Below are 21,086 nucleotides of genomic sequence, written 5' to 3'. Positions count from 1 at the left end.
GGATAGTCATATATTTTCTATTAGTGGACATATTTCACCAAATCTGAAGATTTCATATATTTCATGTATGTATAGCTTGATCAAAGTACGCTTGTCTCTGCCTATGCGATTAAAATTTGCATTTCAGTTGCATATAAGTCTGTTTCGGATAAATTTAAAGAAGGAAGTATTATAATGAACGTTAATTATTAATTATCTTTTACATATTTATGACGAGGTCTCTGGCGAGATCGCATGTGATTTTCTAAGGCACATACTGATTGCTTAGTGACCAGGGTCTCATGAATGAATGTTACCTGAAATGACGTTGCCAGAGATTAAAAATTTCATCGAAACACAATTACATCTCTGTGGAGAGAGCAGCGTATCACGCATGTCTTCCCTTGGATAGGTACCCCACATCCAAATTCGATATGTAATGTTTTACATCAACAGACAGGACAGTTAGTAATGATGCACAACGGATCACACGAATGACCGAGCATTCGTGTGCACGGCTTTATTTGAAGTACGGTTACCATGCACGAAGAAAAATAGATCAACAGAGATGAGCGCACAAGATAACTTCTAATCACAATTGCAACATGTGGAATGGCGAATCCACAATTTGTTTTCGTTTCGAAACACTGACCACCCAATCCATCTGGCAGATATTCGTTTGGAGCACATTAACCCAACTCAGCAAAACCAAGAGTACCGTGTCAGTGAGCCACTAACTGGGTGAGTTTAGTTTTACGACGCACTCAACAATATTCAAGATATTTGGCGGCGGTCTGTAAGTAATCGAGTCTGGACTCGGACAGTCAAGGGGACACCATCTTGGGATACAATGTGGATACAACTGGGATACAATGACATTTGTCAACCAAGTCAGCTATCCTGACAAACTGATGCCGTTAATCGCCTCTTACAACAAGCATTGGTACACACAATCATGATATGTTCCTATTTTCGATTTGAGGTATCATTGTGTGTGAAGTGTTAGCTGTTAGCGCCAAATGACCGGTTTCATTGAAGAATGCTGACTATTTCTGTACTCCCATGGAGGTTCTACTGAAAACAGTTGAAACTGGCATATAACAATAACCTACAAAAATTCCATCGTGATTATTACGTTTAATCATCCATCACTGTCAAATATTTCTTATCAACTTTGGGTAGTGTTTTAAAGCAAAAACCTTAAAAGGTTTTGCATTTGGGTTTTTTCATGATCGATGAATGGCATATAGAGTTGCTTCTTATCTGCAATCAGTAAACGACCATATGCGACTGATGCTGTTTTGTGTTAGTGTAGTTAGAGAGCCCCAGTTCACTCAACACTCAAAAATCGAAGAGGAAACATGAAATAACTGCCATTATTAAGGAAACCACTGAAATGCAATTAGCTGTCAGTTATTGTCATCCGTATGAAAATGAAATCTAATTTAAATGGCAGGTTTAAGGTGCTAACTGAATCTCGCCACTACGTCTACTGCAACAGACACCTTGTGTGTAATGCGATGACAACTGAGTGCCAGTCATGAAGTTGCACACAAAACATCCAGTCTCTTCTAACAGACTTCCTGAAACAAGGATTTGAGTTTCGTTTCACCATAACTCAATGTTCCACTTCAGGAGTACATATTCTACAATTCAATGGTGTGTATTGATAAGAATTGTTGTTTCGCAACTTTCGCAATAATGTCGTAGATTAGCAAAGTGCATTCTTCATCTGGTGCAAGGACAGTTTGATCTTTTTGCTGATTGACCAAATCATCGATACAGTTTTGTACACGTTCATCACACGTTCGATCAGAATTCAAATGACATGTTTGAATCACTGTTCATAAGAAAACTGCCCTCATTTATTTAAAGCTCTTTGATCTCCAAAGTTCAAATAATCCTCGAAATGTACTTTCTTATGTCATTCCTTTGCTACATTAAATGATTACGACCATGTCAGGAGATAATTCGAATCTAATGAAAGTAACAGCTTAAATGCATAATCCTGCAGCTACAAATAGCCTTTTAACATCGGATGAAATGAAGAATGGTCATTTTATCTTGCAGTCGTAGACATCGAGGCATGCATGACGGTGCCAATATAGACGGTAGAGACAGAAGCTTCCGTTCCTACTGAGCCGAGTCTCATTATCTTTTTGACAAGATCTTCTTTTAGCTATCATCAGTTACGTCCCATCATTATCGCATTGTAAGTCAATATACTGCTTCTTTTCCCATCCTTGAAGTATGCTGTGGTTGCAATTGTGCCAGTGTACATTCATCTGGGGTTATACTAGATTACACGTGTTTGTCACAAGGTGCTGTTCAAGACATAGGTATGTGTATAATGATAACATGAAAGAGTTGAATTTGTCTGATGTATTGATCTTATCCATTTATATACAATAACGCGTCCGTTTATTTGTAGACTCTACCCGAATATGCATGTGCCACCTGGTATTCACAATATATAGACAAGCTGTATGTGTTTTTGATGGGATTTATTGATAGGGCAGGATATGTTGGGAAACACCTGGTATCACTCTGTGGTGGTAAATAAATAACACAAGCAGTTAACTGTGTCGGTGTTGACCTACTCAAGTGAGGATTCACAAACAAAGGGATGATAGAACATTGTGGACAAAGGCTTCTTGTTGGCCATTCACGATCTTTCGGTGTAACGCGATTGCCATTATTACCCATCACTGCATACACCATGTAACAGTCGAAACCTTGTTGCATAACGTATAACACTACTTCAGTACGATACTCACATTATCACAAGAACTACAATTATGATATATAATACTGCGTCAAGTTTCAATTTTTTCCACAAACACCGATCTCCTTGTATTGATTTCCATCAGAGTCAAATCTCGGTTGAAAGTACGGAGCAGATATTGCGCAAATTAAATAGACAGATTTTCGATTCTTTAGGGACCTAATCACAGTGCCCCTTGATCATACGAGTAATGTCAAGATGAAACCAATTATTTATCATGTGCCCAGACAGACATTGGTCCCTATGATAGCTCCACATCAAACCAGAGGATCAGCTAGACACTTCTGTCAGGACATAAATCTAATATACCTCATAACCGTCAAAGTCAGGAACCTAAATTTTGCAGTTTCATACAGTATTTTGCCTCGCAACCATATGTATGACAGTTATTGCATGGTTGCCTATACTCTTCATCCATAAGTAGATGTCAAAGAAAACAGCATTCGTACTTAGATACCTCGCCGAATGTGAATATGACACGGAAGTGCGATTACTAATTCACTGATACAGTTTATCCTTTATTGCACCATTATCTGTGCATACTGATCATCAAATGTCGTTTGACCTCAGTATGTTATATTCCTCAGGTGAGTTACGTATTTACATTTGATACTGGTATTATATATTCAATTCAAAACACAGGTAATGATCTGTAGGTATTAACCTCCGGTCACCAGTTACTGTCTATTCAGTCTGCGTCAAATGCCGTCTTGCGATAAATGCAAACTATCAACTTCTATCTTAGTCCCACAATATTTTATCGTGAAACTAATGCCGCATTTCATAAATTCGTGTCTCGGGTCATTTACTTTATGCTGATATGGAAACTTGTCGACCTTTTCCGGAATATCCTAGCGTATCCCGACCGAGAGGGTTTGAGAGCACCAAGTTGTCCGACACGCAGTTGTCCTCGCTGCTTTAGGTTTGGTACCTCTCAATCTGTTCACTGAACGTCTGGAATGTGTATTCACATTCGCTTGTACTGTTGAATTTATCATTAGGCAAGCATTTATATTCACATACTTCAATTCATAGCTGGTTATAATGTAACCTGGCAATGTGCTTTCTTTGTCTGGTGCAAGATCTTATCGTTCTAATGATCATCCATATCATCGGTGCTATTTTGAATACGTTTATAACACATTCAAACTGAGTTATTATTCTATTGATAAGAAGGGAACATGGATTTAGAGCTCTTTGAACCCTTAAAATGTTCTTTCTTATTTCATTCATATGCGACATTAAAGGATTACTGCAGTGTCAGGAGATTATTAAGTTTCTTTGACATTAACACCTTAAAAACATTTGCAGTTACAAATGGCTTTCTTTGGATAAAATGAAGAAATGACCATTTATCTTGAAGCAGTCGACACCCAGGTATGCATGTCTTTGTCATTATAGCTGGCAGAGATAGAAGCTTCATACTGGGCCGAGACTCATTATCTTTTCGGCAATGATCTCCTGTAAGCTGTCATCAATTATGTCCTGTTATTATCACACTGTAAGCGGATATACGCCTTCTATTCCGGTTCTTGGAGTATGGTCTGATCGCAAATTACATTAGAGTCATGTCTTCTGGGGTGATACTTAATTACTCTCCTGTGTCTCAAAGAACTATTCAACTTATAGACATGTGTATAATGATAAGCTAAAAGAGTTTAATTTGTTAGGCGTATCAATGTTATCGACAAATATAATGAATATGTCAATAATTATATGTTTCCACCTCTGAGGTATAATAATCAGGAACACTACAGTTTGCCCCCACCACACAAGGTTCACATTTCAAAGTTCATCCGCAAATAGCCAAGATATAACTATATCAATGAGCTTCCTTAACTAAACAAGGACCCAACACAGCCTGTTTTGCCAAAAGGTAAATGGATCCATACCCTTACGTCCACGAGTATGCGTGTTTGTAGAGCCTGGAAGGGAAAGACATGGGCATGCATATAATGACAATCTAAAACCGTTTCATCTGCCTGGTATATGGAACCTACCTACAGATACATAGTCAATAACTATATTACTTTGGACCTCTTTTGTAATATATGCAGGTACTCTGCAGTGTGTCCCCGTGAATCGAAGAGGAACCGCTATGTTTTACCGTTGTAGTTCTTAAAAGTTGCCATTCATGAGTCAAAAACATGCATTCCACACAAGTGAATACATTGCATATTTACATTAGATTCATTAGATACGATTCGGACTTTCGAAAGCATATTATCCTGAATCACTGTTGCAAGGTTGTAATGCCAGTTGTTGGACATTGTCTCAGCTGAAACGGTTGGCAGTGACATAGCATACATGCTTCAATTGTACCGCGCTGATGATAATGAAGAAATGATGAGGTACATGAACTCTTTTTCCTTTCCAACGATGATGGTTACACATAAATATAGCTTTATTTAGGAATAAATCATGTGTTACAATGCGTACTACGCCCCCATGTATGTATTGCACTGTAATGTTGTCAAAACATGCTATGCTATTTTGCTATGTTGGTGTACATCAGGTATGTGCTCTGTGTTTTGTAATTATGTTGAAAACGTTTACCTCGATACTGTATGCACAGCTGTATGTTTACATAACTGGCCTATGTAGTAACAATTATCTTTTTACAGCCCTGAAACACTCTTGGTTGTCTCACAATTCTCTATGACCCAGCTGGGATCACGAAGTGAAAGCCTTTTATCACCGGCACATTGGAAGCAAATTGTCAGCGCTTCGCAGCAGGAACTCATGGTTAATTTTAAAGCAATCATGTATTTTCAGCTAATGCATACTTTTATTTTGATTAGATTTCGACAAACACTGTATGGAACCCGCCTATATCCGTATATATTAGAGTCATGTTTCAATGACGTAGTGTTCGTTGCCAAGACATCTGTGTTTTATAGTACAAACCCTGCATGTCTTTAAGAACACCAGTGTCTTAATGACCTCAAGTTACTTAGGAGCGCTACAATTGTTTGCTATTAATGACGCCTGGCTATCACAACATGTATGGAGATATTCCACTTTTACACATTGTGCTCTTGTGAGTTAAGAAATGTGTATAAACTGTTTACTGGGAAACGTTGTTTCTGTGGCCATTGTGATGATAACGTGCATGTGTAATAGTATAGATGTGCAGGATGCTTATTTCATTATAATAATGTTCATATAATTTCTAACCAAGCACGATGGATGCCATCTGCTTCAGTACCCCACATAGCAATGCAATGTCTGTTATATGACTGTTTATCATAAGGCGCGATCAGTTATCTTGTGCCAGAAACGATAATATACACAAAACCTAAGGAAATAGTTTAATTGTAAAAAATGTCAACGCTCCCTTCTCGTTGCAGATACTTGTTGTTATGAATGGGATTTTGTAAACACAGGATGTAGTCACAATATCACTAAAACAGCTACAGGTATATTAATCCAGTAACTGTTAGTTGTTAGGGTTCTATATATCATATGTGTGTATTCTGAATTTAGAATTGGTTTTAGTCACGATATGGCTGAAATATTGCCGATGTGACTTTAAATCACTCACTCACTTCAGTTTTAAAATTCGCATCCAGTCTCAACTCTTCCACAAAAGCCAGCTATCATTTTTAGTGTTATTTCCGTCTCAGCCAAGTCTTGGTTGCAAGTTCCAAGCTCATATTTCGTGAATTACGTTTGCAGATTGTGAAGTCCTTAGGGACCGAATCACATACCCTCTTGATGATAAAAGTGTTTCCAAGATGGTACTATTTATGTACGGTGCCCAGACAGACAGTGGTCCTCATGATATCTCCGTCAGAAGATCAGCATGACACTTTTGTCAAGACATTAATTTAATATGCTTCATTGTCGTTCCAGTCAGGATAATTTACTATACGTCAGTTGAAGGACGTATTCACGTTTCATACTACAGCTTGTATATCCTTGCCAATCAGGTTTATTACGTTACAAGCTAAACAAAGACGTTTGAAATGTAAGCAGTTACTGCTATTAGGTTTCATCTGAAAAACTACGAGACCTAACGAATTGTAAACTACGGATGTGCATGTAAACACACATTTGGACAGTTCTTTGTAAGTCTGTCGAAAACGGTTTAACAGATACAGGCATCGAGGACACGATGAAGTCTCTTTGCAGAAAACCATACATATCTGCCTGTGTTAGTTGCGCCATGTTTATCTAGCATCTCACAACAAAGTGCATCGGTACTTTGTGTATAAATGATTTTGTTCATAAATTATCTGCAAACTGTATATTGTAAACTTTCAGGGAATCATATTACTAAGACAAACAGAATGGTGCCGTCTAGTGATATTTTTGGTGATGAGTATATCCGTTTGAAAACACCCAGTTATAACCCTTACTGTCACTTGCAATAAGGCTGACACTTCTATCATTGCCTGCTAATAAAATGAATGATGCCTAATGGGAAATTTACTTCTGATGGACAGTGTGTTTCTTTCATGTCAATTGAGGTCTTATGTTGTTAACTTTCTTTTCAAAATGCAAAAGGCCATTCAGAGAGGTACTTTCAAGCAATAAATATTGCTCCGAATCACCTCAATGCTGACATGTCAGCCTTCTGCATTTTCCTTTCACCCACAAGTAACTAGGTCCGTGTTTTGTATATGCCACACAAAATTGTTAACAGAAAAGCTAAAGTGTCGTGAATAGTTTGTTAGGAGCATGTTCCGCTGTCAGCTGTCAAATCTTAATTGTTGCTGAAAGAAACGTATCCTTTTAGTACAAAGATATTTTGTACTTTTTTTCAGGTGAAGCCTAAGAGCCACAACCTCTTATATTTCAAACCTCTCTTTCCTTGTAACATGATAATCTCTTCAGTAGATTACGGAAATGTTACTTTACATGCTGCCATTATACCCAAAATACAGAGAACCTTTCAGCGACAATAACTGTATTCCACCAGTCTCATAACATGGTCGATCCACTGTTCTCTCATCAGAATAATAACACATTACGAAGTGTTGCAAGCTTCACTCAGCAAGAATTTATTTGTTAATTCTTTTTGTCAGGATGTCCTTATCAGGGTACATACTGGTAGATTACCTGTCATGTAAATTTACGTTAAAGTGGATTAATGTTCCAGTTCCATTCACGAAATGTTTAAACAGTCATGACATTGTTTTGTTCCCTCTTTAGAGGTTTCGTTGGCGATAGTTAAATTGGTAAAAGAATATATTCACTCACCGGGCTATTTTTAAGACCATAAAAATGTAATGGTACTAATTACATCTGATCATACATCACTGATAAACATTTTTCACGTCATTTTTTAACAAAGACGCTTCATGTTGTCATGTAGAAATGTGACACCTTCTCTAAAAAGGCACTGAAGTTGGCATTTTTCATTAATGATGAATGGCATTAAGAAATGTAACCTCTCTCATTTCGGCAGACACACCTTGCGAGTCGAATACTATTTGCATAACCTCACTCAATACAGAACAAAAATAACTGTGAATATGAAATAGATGCCATTTTTAACGAAGGTACTGAAATACCACAGATGCCGTTAGGTTTCAATTTATGCCATGAGTGTCAAAATGAAGTCAATTTGAAACGCCAGGTTTAAGGTGTTAATTGAATCTCTCAACGACATCTCAAGTGATGACAAGTGAGTGCCAGCCATGAACCAGCACGTAATCCCACAAAAGATTTCGATTTTCATCAACTGCCTTGCTGTTATGTTCCACTTCAGAAGAGCATTGAGGATATATTCTGCTCTCCATTAGTGATGTGTTTTCAGGTAATAATGATGAATGTATCCTCGCAATGTGCATTCCTAATCTGTTCACCAACATCTTAAATCTTTTGCAGATCCCACAAATCATCTATACAAATTGAAAAACATCTATAGCACGTACAATCTGAATTCTAATGACAGGCCAGAATTACTGTTTAGAGGAAAGGTACCGTGATGTGATATACACGCTATTTGATCTCCACAATGCGAAATTCAAATAATCCTTAAAATTAACTTTTCTATGTGCAAGATTAAATGATTACAAATGTCAGGAGATTGTTTGAACGGCTTCATCTTGAAGCTACATATAGTGTCATGTATGCTCTTTTAAAATTAAAAGCAATGAAAATGCACCAATTTTTTTCTTGAAGACATCGATTTATGCATGTCGGTGCCTTTAAAGCCGGTAGATATAGAAGCTTCCGTTCATACTGAGCCAAACCTCATTATTTTATCGCAATGATCTCCTTTAAGCTATCATCAATTACGTCCCATTGTTATCACACGGTAAGCGGATATACTGCTTCTATTCCTGAACTTGGAGTATGCTGTGATCGCAAATTACGTCACTGTACATTCTTCCGTTGTTATTCTCAGTTACTCTCTTCTTTGACAAGGTGCTATTCAAGACATAGGCGTGTGTATAATGATAATCTAAACGCGTTCTAGTCCAGTCTTCAATCTGTCTAGTGCATCAATCATGTCTACAAAGACACATTCAATATCTTCAAAAACAGTTCCTCCTTCGTGTCAGAATAATCCGTAATACTGTCCCCTTAAAGTATCCACGAATACCCGAGAAATAACCATAAGAGTTGTAATCTTCCACACGTAAGCCACAATACAACTACTTTTCTGTGTATTAGATTACTTGCCTTCAATCCTCCATATACAGAAAAATACAACATGCAAAGGGTATTTAATCATTTTATCTTTATATGTCAAATGAATGCAGTTGGCAGACGCTTTGAACGCAACAAAACATTCATACTTCAACTGCATATTTTCCGACCTATCGGTACTGCCGACAGCGAGGGAGTGATTTCAGCAATATTCCAGCAATGTCACGGCGGGGAACACCAAAACTGGCTTCACACACTATGCCCATGTAGAGATTCGAACTCGGGTCTTCGGCGTCACGAGCGAACACATTAACCACTAGGCGACAGCGCCCCTCTGGCAACAGAGGTTCATGAAAAATGTTCAAAAGGAAGATACAACGTCTATGTTTTCTTTCAATGATGATGGTTACTTACAAAAATATGTTTGTGCTTGGAAAAGCATGTGCTCAAACGTGCACGATGTGTATGTACACATTCCCTTTCATGTATTTTATTGTAATATCAAAACGGTTTTGTCCTTATGTTGGCGGCAACGTTCACCTCGAATCTTTGTTTCAGGCATATGAGTTCTCAAAGAAAAGGCATACGAGATAGTACATAACTCAAATATGTAAGACACCACAGTTGCATTATTACATTAGGCAATACATTTCTGCTAAGCATGAAAGAAATGGTTCGTTTACAAGTGTTTATGGCGCATGTAGCAAGAGATACCTTTCACAGGCTCTCTTGGTTGCCTCATAGTTCGTCATAAACCAACTGAGATCACAAACCGAAAGCCTTTCCTCACCTGACGCACTGAAAAGAAACCATCAGCGCTTCTGAGTAAGAACTCGTCGTTAATCTTAAAGCAATCAAGCATTAGAAGCTCCTCCATACGTTTGTACTGATTAGAGTTCGACAAATACAGACACGTAGCGATACCAGCCCACCTATTGTGTGGAACTCGCCTATATCCGTATACATCAGAGTCGTGTTTCAACGACCTAGTGTTCGTTTCCCAAGAAATCAGTGTTTTATTGCAAGACCCCTGCATGTGTTCAGGAACACCAGTGTCTTAATGACTTCAAATTACTGGCACGTGCTACAATGGTTTGCCGTTAATGACGCCTCACAACACGTATGGGGGAATTCCACTTTTACACATTGTGCCCCCGTGAACATAAGGAAGATGTATAAACCCTGTTGGCTTGTAATGGTGTGTATGTGACCATCGTGATAACAAGGTGCAAGTTTGATTGTGTAGGTGTGCTGCATTCTTATTTGATTATAGTAATGTCCTTAGAATTTCTAACGCAACACGATGGATGCCTTTTGTTTCGGTTACACATACCACATTTTTGTTATATGAATGTTGGGAAGGAATTCCATGTTGTCATAAATTGAGTTTTGTAAGAATCGGATATATCCAAACTATCACTAAACTAATTACAGTTATATGTAAAAATATGCGCATTCCGTTTAACTCTTCCACAAAAGCAAGCTAACACATTATGTTGATTTCCATCTGTGCAAAGTTTTGGTTACAAATATTACAATATGATATTACGTGAATTGAATTGACAGATGGAATCTCTGGGGACCTAGTCAAAGTGCTCCTTGATCATACCAATGGTGCAAAGATGAGTACAATTATTTCACCTGTACCCAGAAATACATTGGTCCTCATGCTAGCTCCATCAACACCAGAAGATCAACAGACACCTCTGTCGCAACATTAATCTAATATTTCTTTTAAGTGTTACAATCGAGATTCTTAAATGCTTCTTCTTTTCACAATACTTTGCGTTGGTGATAATTAAAGGAAGTGCAACCGTAACTGCAAAGAGGGTGTTTCTTCAGTTTTACTTGTTGTGTAATATTTATTAGATGATTGACGTCTTCAGATTTCATACTGGAACAGCTACAGGTTTTGCCAATCAAGCACCGTCCGATTCAAACACAGCTAGTGATATGTAAATGATAACCTCAAAGCACTAGCTTCTATTTTAACAAACGCCTCCAAGGCAGCCATTGCATTACATTTTCCAAAAAAATATTACTTTATTTCCCATTTAGGTATTTTTACATTCTGAAAATTGCTATTGCACGCTGAAAATTGAATCCCATTAATTCAACACATGCATCACATTTACTTTAAAAGTAGAATCTTTCAAGAATGGTGTACTTGGATATTAGTTTCTATGGGGTTTTGTTGGATCGGATATGGAATGTAGTGATTACAGACATTATCTATTTAGCACCCATATTCAGTATGTGTTCCTGGACACATTGATAAATGTACGAAATGGCTTGGTGGTGTTTTGTTTAGTTTATTTTAGGGGCATTTGTGGCTTTTTTAACGAGGCGAGACTGTTGCATCATTTGATCTCGGTAAATAGAAGTGACAAAACCCTTTCAACTCAATATGAAGTCTCTGCAAAAAGCAGAGTCGATTGTACCATTGTGGCTATATCGTGATTACATGTTTCATCAGTAATACAACTGTGCGATGTTGTTTGTAAACAAATCGTGTCTGCATGAAGCTCTATGGAAATAGTGATATTATCATTTGCACATATCCTGTCTAGCAGTCACTGTGGCATCCGTCATAAATATATACAGGGTCAATTCTTCAGCTGAAATAATTAGGGAACGTGTATTAAGGAATTGTATCCGACATCATTTTTGTCACTGATGCATCAGCTTTCGGAATGTCCTCCTGATATCTACTATAAAATGCTTAAGAGCCTTGATCCCTTGAATGTTGGACTTGGTTCAGCAAGTGGAGATTATTGCATTATGTTTTCTTGGTAAGTATTTGAAGCAAGTCATTATTTGATCTATTCCAGAAATAATGCCAAGCATACTTGATAATGCCACACATTCACATAGTTACTAACTCACTTATCTTTTATTTTATCTGTCTACACACATGGGACATTCTCATCTTCTCGTGGATAAGTTCCAACTGAAACCACGTGTGTCAACATTACATGAGTTGAGCAAACATTATATGCATACACACTCCGCGACCAAATGTTGCGGGCGCTGACAATCCTCGGGGAATGTCTAGGCTTAACGTCAGTAAGAAATTATCGGTTTGCAAAAGACCTTTAATGACATTACTGCTGACCTAAGCGTGTGGACAGAACTTGTCACAACTCTTAAACACCGTAAGGTCGCGGCCATTAGATATATACTGCTCACAAAAAGTAGGGGATATTGACGTTGAAATCAGAGGTCGCACCATAGGAATGTCTATTTCCTCTGATTACTTTAGACATGTTTGTGAACAATAACTGGGCCACCCTCCCATGTTGCACTTTCATCTCTGGGTGTTATGGGGTTATGAAACATTGCGCCCAAATGTACCAGGGGTGGGTCTAGAATTCACCATGTTTCACACCTGCATTTGGCCAAATGCACATGTCTCATGAGTAATGATCTTTCCACCAATTTGCACAATGCGAAGACTTCGAGAAGACGAACGAGTGAGAGGCATAGGGATGTCCCAGGTCGGAAGAACACAACCCTACATATCAGTACATCTTGGAGTTTCAGTCTGTCGTCACCCGGCTGTGGGCACGTTACCAAGCAACTGGACAAATAGCCGACCAACCACGAAGTGGGCGCCCCAAATGTACCACCAGAGGTGATCATCACTGTAGCTCTTCGCAATCGTCGACACAGACGACACGTAACCGTCTCCATGCTGCTCATTAAACCTTCAGTTGTCTTTATTTGTCTTTACTTTTCATTATCACCTAGTTTTGTGAGCAGTATAGATGTATGTTTGTCATGGAACTCATTCATGGGTTAATGGACCGTTGACTTACCATAACAACTAAGGCAACAAACTTCACTTACGCCTTAAATGGATAAATGAATGAAAGCCAAAGAATGTCTATATGCAGACAATTACTACTGCATTTAGTTTGTCTTATTGAAAGGAACAGGACCTTAAGAGAACACTGCAATGACAAATTTCAGATTTGTGGATTATATATCATAGTAGATGTGTTCCAGCATCGGTACAGCGTTCTACTGTTTTTGAAGCGAACTTTAAGTTAACTTGTTATAAACAAATTAGTGAAGAAACTAACGGTCGAGTACAATGATCTGAAAGGGGAAATATTTGAATATATCTCCTTCCTGTAAGACATCCATAAGATATCAGTACAGAAACAGCGTTTCCATTTATAGAATATGGTAAATTCAATCCATATCTATATAAAAACAAACAATAACTTGAAAGGGATTTTGTTCAGTGTGCAATCAAAGAGTAAACATATTTATTCGATTGAAGATTTGTCTACAGAATCACATCCCTATGAATACCAAAACTCTTATTAGAGAAAGTTAATGGTGCCATGTGACAATATACCATGATCACAATCAACCTCTTTAAATTATACATATTATCCTTTGGGACAGGCACAATAGATTTTTCACGGTCACCTCTATACGAAACCAGATGCAACCTTCCAATGGTAAAATATATTTCAGATGAGCATTCCTTGTCTTACCAGGTACCAGAGCTTTATCTGGTTACTATATTTCTTGTCTTGTATGTTTTCACCCAGTTTAGTCAATCACTCAGAGTACAAAATGCTAAGGATCTTCCAGCGAGCTACATGTATCTGTTAAATCCATTTTCCAAACAGTATAGTGTTCACATACGTGTTCTTTCTCCTTCTACGTGTCTTCTATAACCTACCGCAAGACGTGAACAAGGTTCATGGTGTCTTGAGGGCTCCTCTTCATCTGTCAAGTCTTTATTCTTGAAAGGTTCCTATCCATTTTACTGCAAAATATATCTCACTCTACAACGTTTTTAAATTAAAGGCTAATGGCAGTAGCATGTAGAAATGTTCCTTATCTTCGAATCCGTTTTTCGAAAGTGGAACAGAAAAGACAAATCTACATACTATTTTTATCAACAGATATAGAAAAAGTTGTTTCGTCTTTCTTATTAATCACAACGACATGCACAGAACCTATTCAGGGACATTCACGGTATTCAACAAATCTCCGGAGTCACAGTAATATTGAGAAAGCAACGTGTGTATGTATGTATGTATCTGTGTATCTATGTATGTAGGTAGGTAACTGTATGCTTGAACACATTGATAGCAAATAGGACATGCAGGCATATACTCAGTGCAAGGACATAACGCCAGCATAATATATTTTGATAAAAGATCCTTTGTACAACATTAGCTGGTGACGGTTGCTGCAACTAACCAATCCCATGAGAATCCGTAACATGATTGATAAGACCAGCTCTTATCGGTTACTCTATTCTCAGTTTTAATTTCATTGAACTGACTTTTGACACGTTAACTTTGCAGTTGGTGTTTTGCGTTCCAGTGGGTTTTACATGTATGGTCATACGAAATTCTATATACATACATCTGTCTCTCACTTCACATGAAAACATTGAGAATAAGCGCCCAATGTAATCCAGTCACTAACATGACAGGTGAAACGCCCTGATGAGTTCTCCAGTGGAGTCATATGCGGACAATAGGCTACATTGCAACCTATGTAAGATTTATTTCACGTATATATCATTGAACCTGATCTCAAAACAAATCAGTTCTTAATGAACTTGTGTCTCTCATTTCGAGTATCACCCCGAGGCATGCTACTTATACAAAATCGAGATAGTCTTGGCGATATCATCCTTGTTGACATGTCCCGGTTATGTCGTCTTTGTTGTAGAGACCACATGCATGTATGGGCACTACTTTTGCAAACTGGGTAAGAACTCCTAACGTTCCCCCATTTGAGATGATATTTATAAATAGATATACACTAGAATTATCCACGTGACAATTACTAGAGGACTCAAAAAATAACTAAAAGACGCCGAAGTAAGTACAACATATACGAGTGAACCTCTTAGTGTTACCTCTGTTAACCTGCAGAAGTGATTATGGGGGAACGGAGGACACTTCATCAGCAAAATATTAATAATTCGGCACACGATCATGGAAACGGCTCTTACATCACCACAAGCCAAGAAAGGTTTTCTTTATGGAACAGTTGTTTCTTAATGCGTCACAGTGTAGCAAATCTGTCCTTATCTTGCTGTGCCGTTTTCTTGTAGACAAGTGGCATTGCTACAACATGTATCTCCATTACGTTTGTTGATCTGGAATATGTGATTTAGCTACTGCAACACTTAATGTTCTTATAACATATGCCTATGATATCAATGTATGTCAAAGGTATTGAGTGTGTATTCAATACATCATTCATACAAATTATATATATTTATATTATAACACTTCAATGCAAAAAATACTAGTGGCCGTCTCAACACAGAATGTGGCAAATAATGCAGAGCTTTGATCAGAAGTCACCAAGTCACTAGTGGATTTATTTCAAGCGACATGAAGTAAATTGTTTATGATCATGACAATATACTGAACCTGTGTTTCCACCAACACATATCCTTTAATAGTGCTTCTATTGAAACGGTTTCCTGTTGCTCCTGTTACCGTCGAAATGTGATCAAACGTGTTTTGTCAGCAAAATTCATATTCTTGAATTGCAAAATTTGTTTAATACAATTATATTCCCTTTAAAACGTCTCCCTTTTCATCGGCAGAAATATTCCTCTGTATCGTCCAAAGTTCCATGATGTCCTGAAATGGGTTGGAGCCCTTTCAGAGTCACAAAATGAAAACGTTGTTTCTAATATCATTCTCATTTTCTCACTTTAAAAATAAACTCATGGATGGGCAATATGAATGTTTAGGTTTACTAGTTATACATCTGTTGGTATGGTTTTATAATCGCTATGGGGACTATGGGGTAACCTAGTGGTCAACGCCTTTGCCGGTCTCGCTGAAGACCCGGGTTCGACTCCCAACACGGTGCCATGTGGATGTCACCAAAGCGTTATCATCTATATAATATCCAGATCAAACACCATGGCAAAGTGGTTTGTGTTGTACCAAACAACAGTCATACACGCCCTTGTGTCGAACATTGATGTGTCGAACATTCGGTTGTCTTGAAGGGAAAGCTTGGCTCCTGCATATTCCTCATTAATCCATTTGGTGGTTCTGTCGGAGTGTCGGCACAACTATATTGTGCAATAACTCATTCACAGGAGCACCTGCAATGGTGCAGCAACTATTTATCAAGGGGTAGCCCCTTGTGACATAGATAACGGCATCTGTAGCAGTCACAACACGAGGGTCGGACTCAGAGCCACGCGGTAACCCATCTTTGACAGATCCATTACATTCGCGAATATCGTTATCCTCTAATTTGTACTCCACATGCGTCCTCTATAACTAACTGCTACGTGACAACGCTGACATAGGATTCTCCAATCGAAGCATATGTTTGAAGGCTTTTGCGGGTTAACGTATGTTCCTTAGGATAAGTGCAACTACTGAAATCATATTTGCATTGTCATTGTAGAAACCATTAAACATAGCACATGAATGGTTATACATTAGCCTGTATCAATATGTCATGTTAATACGTACTCCTCCTATATGCTGGAGATGTACACTAAACATAATCAATATATTTATCGTCGTATAATCTATGTCTGTTATCCACATATTCACATATTGATTCTAATTTGAAAAGCTTGCTTTTACTTTGCCTAATTTTCCAAAACCTTTGGGGATAGATATGTGAATAAATCTATGGTCATCATGTTTGGTAACCGATGTGTCATCCATCCAGGAAATGAAGCTTTTATGAACACCTGTTGTCATCATTTATTTCCAGTGGTCCACTCATATAAATATGAGTGAGTGAGTGGATTAACATTGTACGTCACATCGGCAATGTGACAGCCACATCGTGATGAAAACAATTTATACAATAAAAGACCAAAACATTCTGAATGGTAAAACCTGTCAACAATGGACAGTAGAAACACTAGAGTATCACAGATATGAATATATAACTAGTATGGAAAACTATAACATTTTAATGAAAGAAGACAATACAGTATATAACAAGGGCTATAGATTTCGAACGATATACAACTGCTTTGGTGTTTTAAGTTATACTTGCGCTTATCGTGTGGAATCGTTGGGCAAAAAAATGTAAATCAAAGTTTTTCGGCAGAATTGAATATTGAAATAGTGCATAGGCCATTCGATTCAAATGCTCAGTGAGAATATGAAAGTGTCCCTATTAATTTTAACAAGGATTATGGACACTCACTCAGACAGGGATGCGATCGTGTCTGTGCTGTGCCTGGCATTAGCGCTCTCTAAATACAAGTTTTTACAGGTCTAAAGAGGCGTGGGTTGAGAGATTTCGTGTTCAGTTAACATATAGTTCTTTTATGTGCCATTATTTAATATTTCACTTACACAAAGTTCTGACATCAGGTGTGGTTATACTTACATATAATGGGTATGTTATTTGATGCATTGTCAACGGCAAACGTTTGACTTAAGATAGCCAGACTTTGATACCAGTTGTTTAAGACGGAATGGCTTTATTTCAATTAGGTATTGTTTCCGTTTATCCCTTCTGTCAGTCACGACATCACTCGCTGTTTAACCTTCTCTCTAAGATATTCTGGAAGATATTCAGCTCCTTTTTTGTGTCTTGAACCCATCGTTCTTTCCATGAAGCCACTTGTAGATTTGTAGCGGGAAGTTTAGCTTAGCGACTTCACATGTACATTTCAATTGTAATTAGATTATCTGATATTAGTCTGCTATTTTTTTTACCAACAACACACAGACGTATGGTGAAAGTGAACAGTTGCACGCGTCGCCACTGCTTTCGTTCCTGACACGGTGTCATCTGTGTTATGTGCACGTGGTGGTTGTTCCAAAGAAAGCTAACGTCTTGTGAATTCCTAAACATCGCTGCATTCCAGGCTACAGCAGCAAGCCTGAAATCACCCTTCTTTGAGGTCGTATCGTCACTCGCCTTCCCCTGCAACTAACAGCGAAAACGGCAAACCGCTAATCGTAGAAATAACATTATGTCTATCTCATTCGTGCGTAACAAAATTACATTTTTTTAAATCCATTTTAAAAGACCAATATCAGAAATGCATTCCGATTTGATTACGTGTTGCAAAGATAATTGAATTATTTAAATCAGTCGATACTTATGAAACAATCGGGCCTCAAACAAATCAGATCATCAAATTTGATCAAACAGCATCATATTTCAAATCCTCAACACAAGAAGCTGACCCTTTTATTGATTTTCACCTGCGTCATTTCTTTGACACAACTACAAAGCTAAGAATAAATTGGTACAATGTCGAATCTTTAGGGGCCTAATCACAGCGCCTCTTGATCATACAAGATGAAACCAATTTCTGTCATTGGACAGACATTCGTCCTTATCATAGCTCCATCAAACCTTAGTAAACACAACGCACGGCTGTAAATACTCTAATATGTCTCATTACCCTTACAGCTAGGATCCCAAAGTGTTGGACATAAATGCCCAAGGCTTTGTGTTCGTCATCCAGCTATGCATTCGTCGCCTTCTCCAATTATTCAATAAGCATGCATTTACAATCTTAATATTTTCACATATTGTATTTTATATAGTGGGAAAACTCTCCAAATGAAACCATAACTGAATAGAGTATGTTTTATTTCCTTTAGTTTTATTGTGTAAATACAGTCACAAAGTAACCACTAAATTTTATTCATAAGATTCATGACACATCTTTCTTAAAGTGTTCATATGTTTACTTTGTTATGTAAGTTCAAGACACAACCGATGGCCTCCAGATGCCAGTAACTGCATTCATAATGCTTGTCATACAGTATTTTCCAGAAACAAAATATTTATGAAGTAAATATGATGTAAAACTTATAAATGTGTGAATGTATTTGGAGTATTTGTATATGGAAGGTCAAGAAGATTCTTGTATGTGCATACACCCCTTTACTTACCTTCAGGAACGTGAATGGTGGCTACACGGCATATACTCCGCAACCTTTCGACACTCTACTACACTTGCAATCGGGAGGCTGCACATGATCATGATGGTTTAATCACTTTCTCGATTAGGATTAAGCTCTCTCGAGAAGGAAAAGGGAACACTGTTTCCAATCTGTACGTTGTAGAAAGTGACGTGTGATCGTACTCGCACATATCCAGTCAGTTGTCACTGGAGACGCAGCAGTAATCTGGGGCCTTTAGTGGTACGTTTCCTCACACAAAATGGAAAGGGGTTTTCCAAGAATCAACGTTTTCATAGGGGTATTGGGCGAACACGGGTTATCCTACGCTCGTGACAAAAAGGCGCCATTACATACTTTTCAGTAAGAATTCCACAGCGATCACGCTTATGGGGGTATGCGTGTGTGTACAAAGTTTCCTTAACCACACATTGGTTAACAATGATAAAACAAACATAATTATGACGTGAATTATGTGATTATGCAAAAACGTTTTGATCAATTAATAAAAGTGTTCACATCATATTCATTTTGTTGAATGGTCATTTCTGTCAATGGACAGACATTTCAGTAATGACAATGTGACAATGTTAGTCACAAGCTAATTTTTTTCAGATTTGATGTTAATGCCTCTCCTTGATTGAGGTTCATGAGCGGCATGTAGAAGTTAGTATTCAAGTTTAAGACAAATTATTACAGATGTCAATTTCCTCATACCGTTTCGAACTTTGCCTTATCATCCATAACATTGTGACTTATACTCTCTCTCTCCCTCTCAGTGTTTTATAAAGTTTACATTCTAATGGGAAACGATTTACATTTTCACAGGCGTTGCCGTAGTAGAATATCGTGTGCTCACTCCCCATGTCAGTAACGTTATATACTACTGAACCAACTCGTATGCAAACGTATTCCCGACAAACAAGTCGTGCTGCCTTGTGCTCTAGGGTTAAGAACGGACGTCTAATATGTCGTCAACCTCTGTATCCGGCCGAGTTCAGTTGATTTCGGACCGCTGGACAAACGTTGATGCGGACGCCACACTGTTTTGGGGACACGCCACTTGACATTAACTGATGAAGTCTTGTGATTCTGAGAAGGACTGTATCCTCCCTCGTGGTCGACCTGAACGCTGACAGTCTCTCAGGTTATTAGTTTGCTGATGTTTATCAATGGAAAACAACCAGCATATCTTGCAACATCACTCAATGACATGTGACCATTCCGTATACCAATAGCTTGCCATCTATGATCGCACTTGATGAGCTTGTCAACAACGAATCAATTTATGCTCTATCGAGCTGTAAGAACTGTTTTCTGAAACCTGATGTTTGAATGCTGGTGGGTACATGTATTGCACGTGATGCTCGATTCTGATCCTAGCACGTGCATATTTTACATCATACATAGTGCGCCAAAGTGGTAAATGTTATAAAACAAAGTTATGGCATGAATATAAATGGCTATAGGGGGGTTATCAATTGTAGGTCTTGCATACCCTTTTTCCCACGTGCATGTAAGGCCCTGTGGCTTTCATACCTTGTTAAACTTTTGATATTCAGACTAAGCCAATAAGGTAGCGTTTTCATGAGAAATGTGTTCACATGTGTTCAAGTTGAATGTCATCTCTTACACCGTCCGTACCCACTTAATACGTACACGTGATTAATGAAATACACTTTGGGGACTTATGAATATCCGAGTCCTAAGCCGTATGGTATCATGATCATCAACACATTTCTATAGCAGGATTGAAATCACTGTAAACGAAGATAAGTACATTCGTAAAATATGTTCCAGAAAAGAACGTTTTC

This window comes from Haliotis asinina, chromosome 5, assembly GCF_037392515.1.
Source record: "Haliotis asinina isolate JCU_RB_2024 chromosome 5, JCU_Hal_asi_v2, whole genome shotgun sequence".
Classification (NCBI taxonomy): domain Eukaryota; kingdom Metazoa; phylum Mollusca; class Gastropoda; order Lepetellida; family Haliotidae; genus Haliotis; species Haliotis asinina.
The sequence above is the reverse complement of the archived record's forward strand: the minus strand, read 5'-3'. Positions refer to the sequence as shown.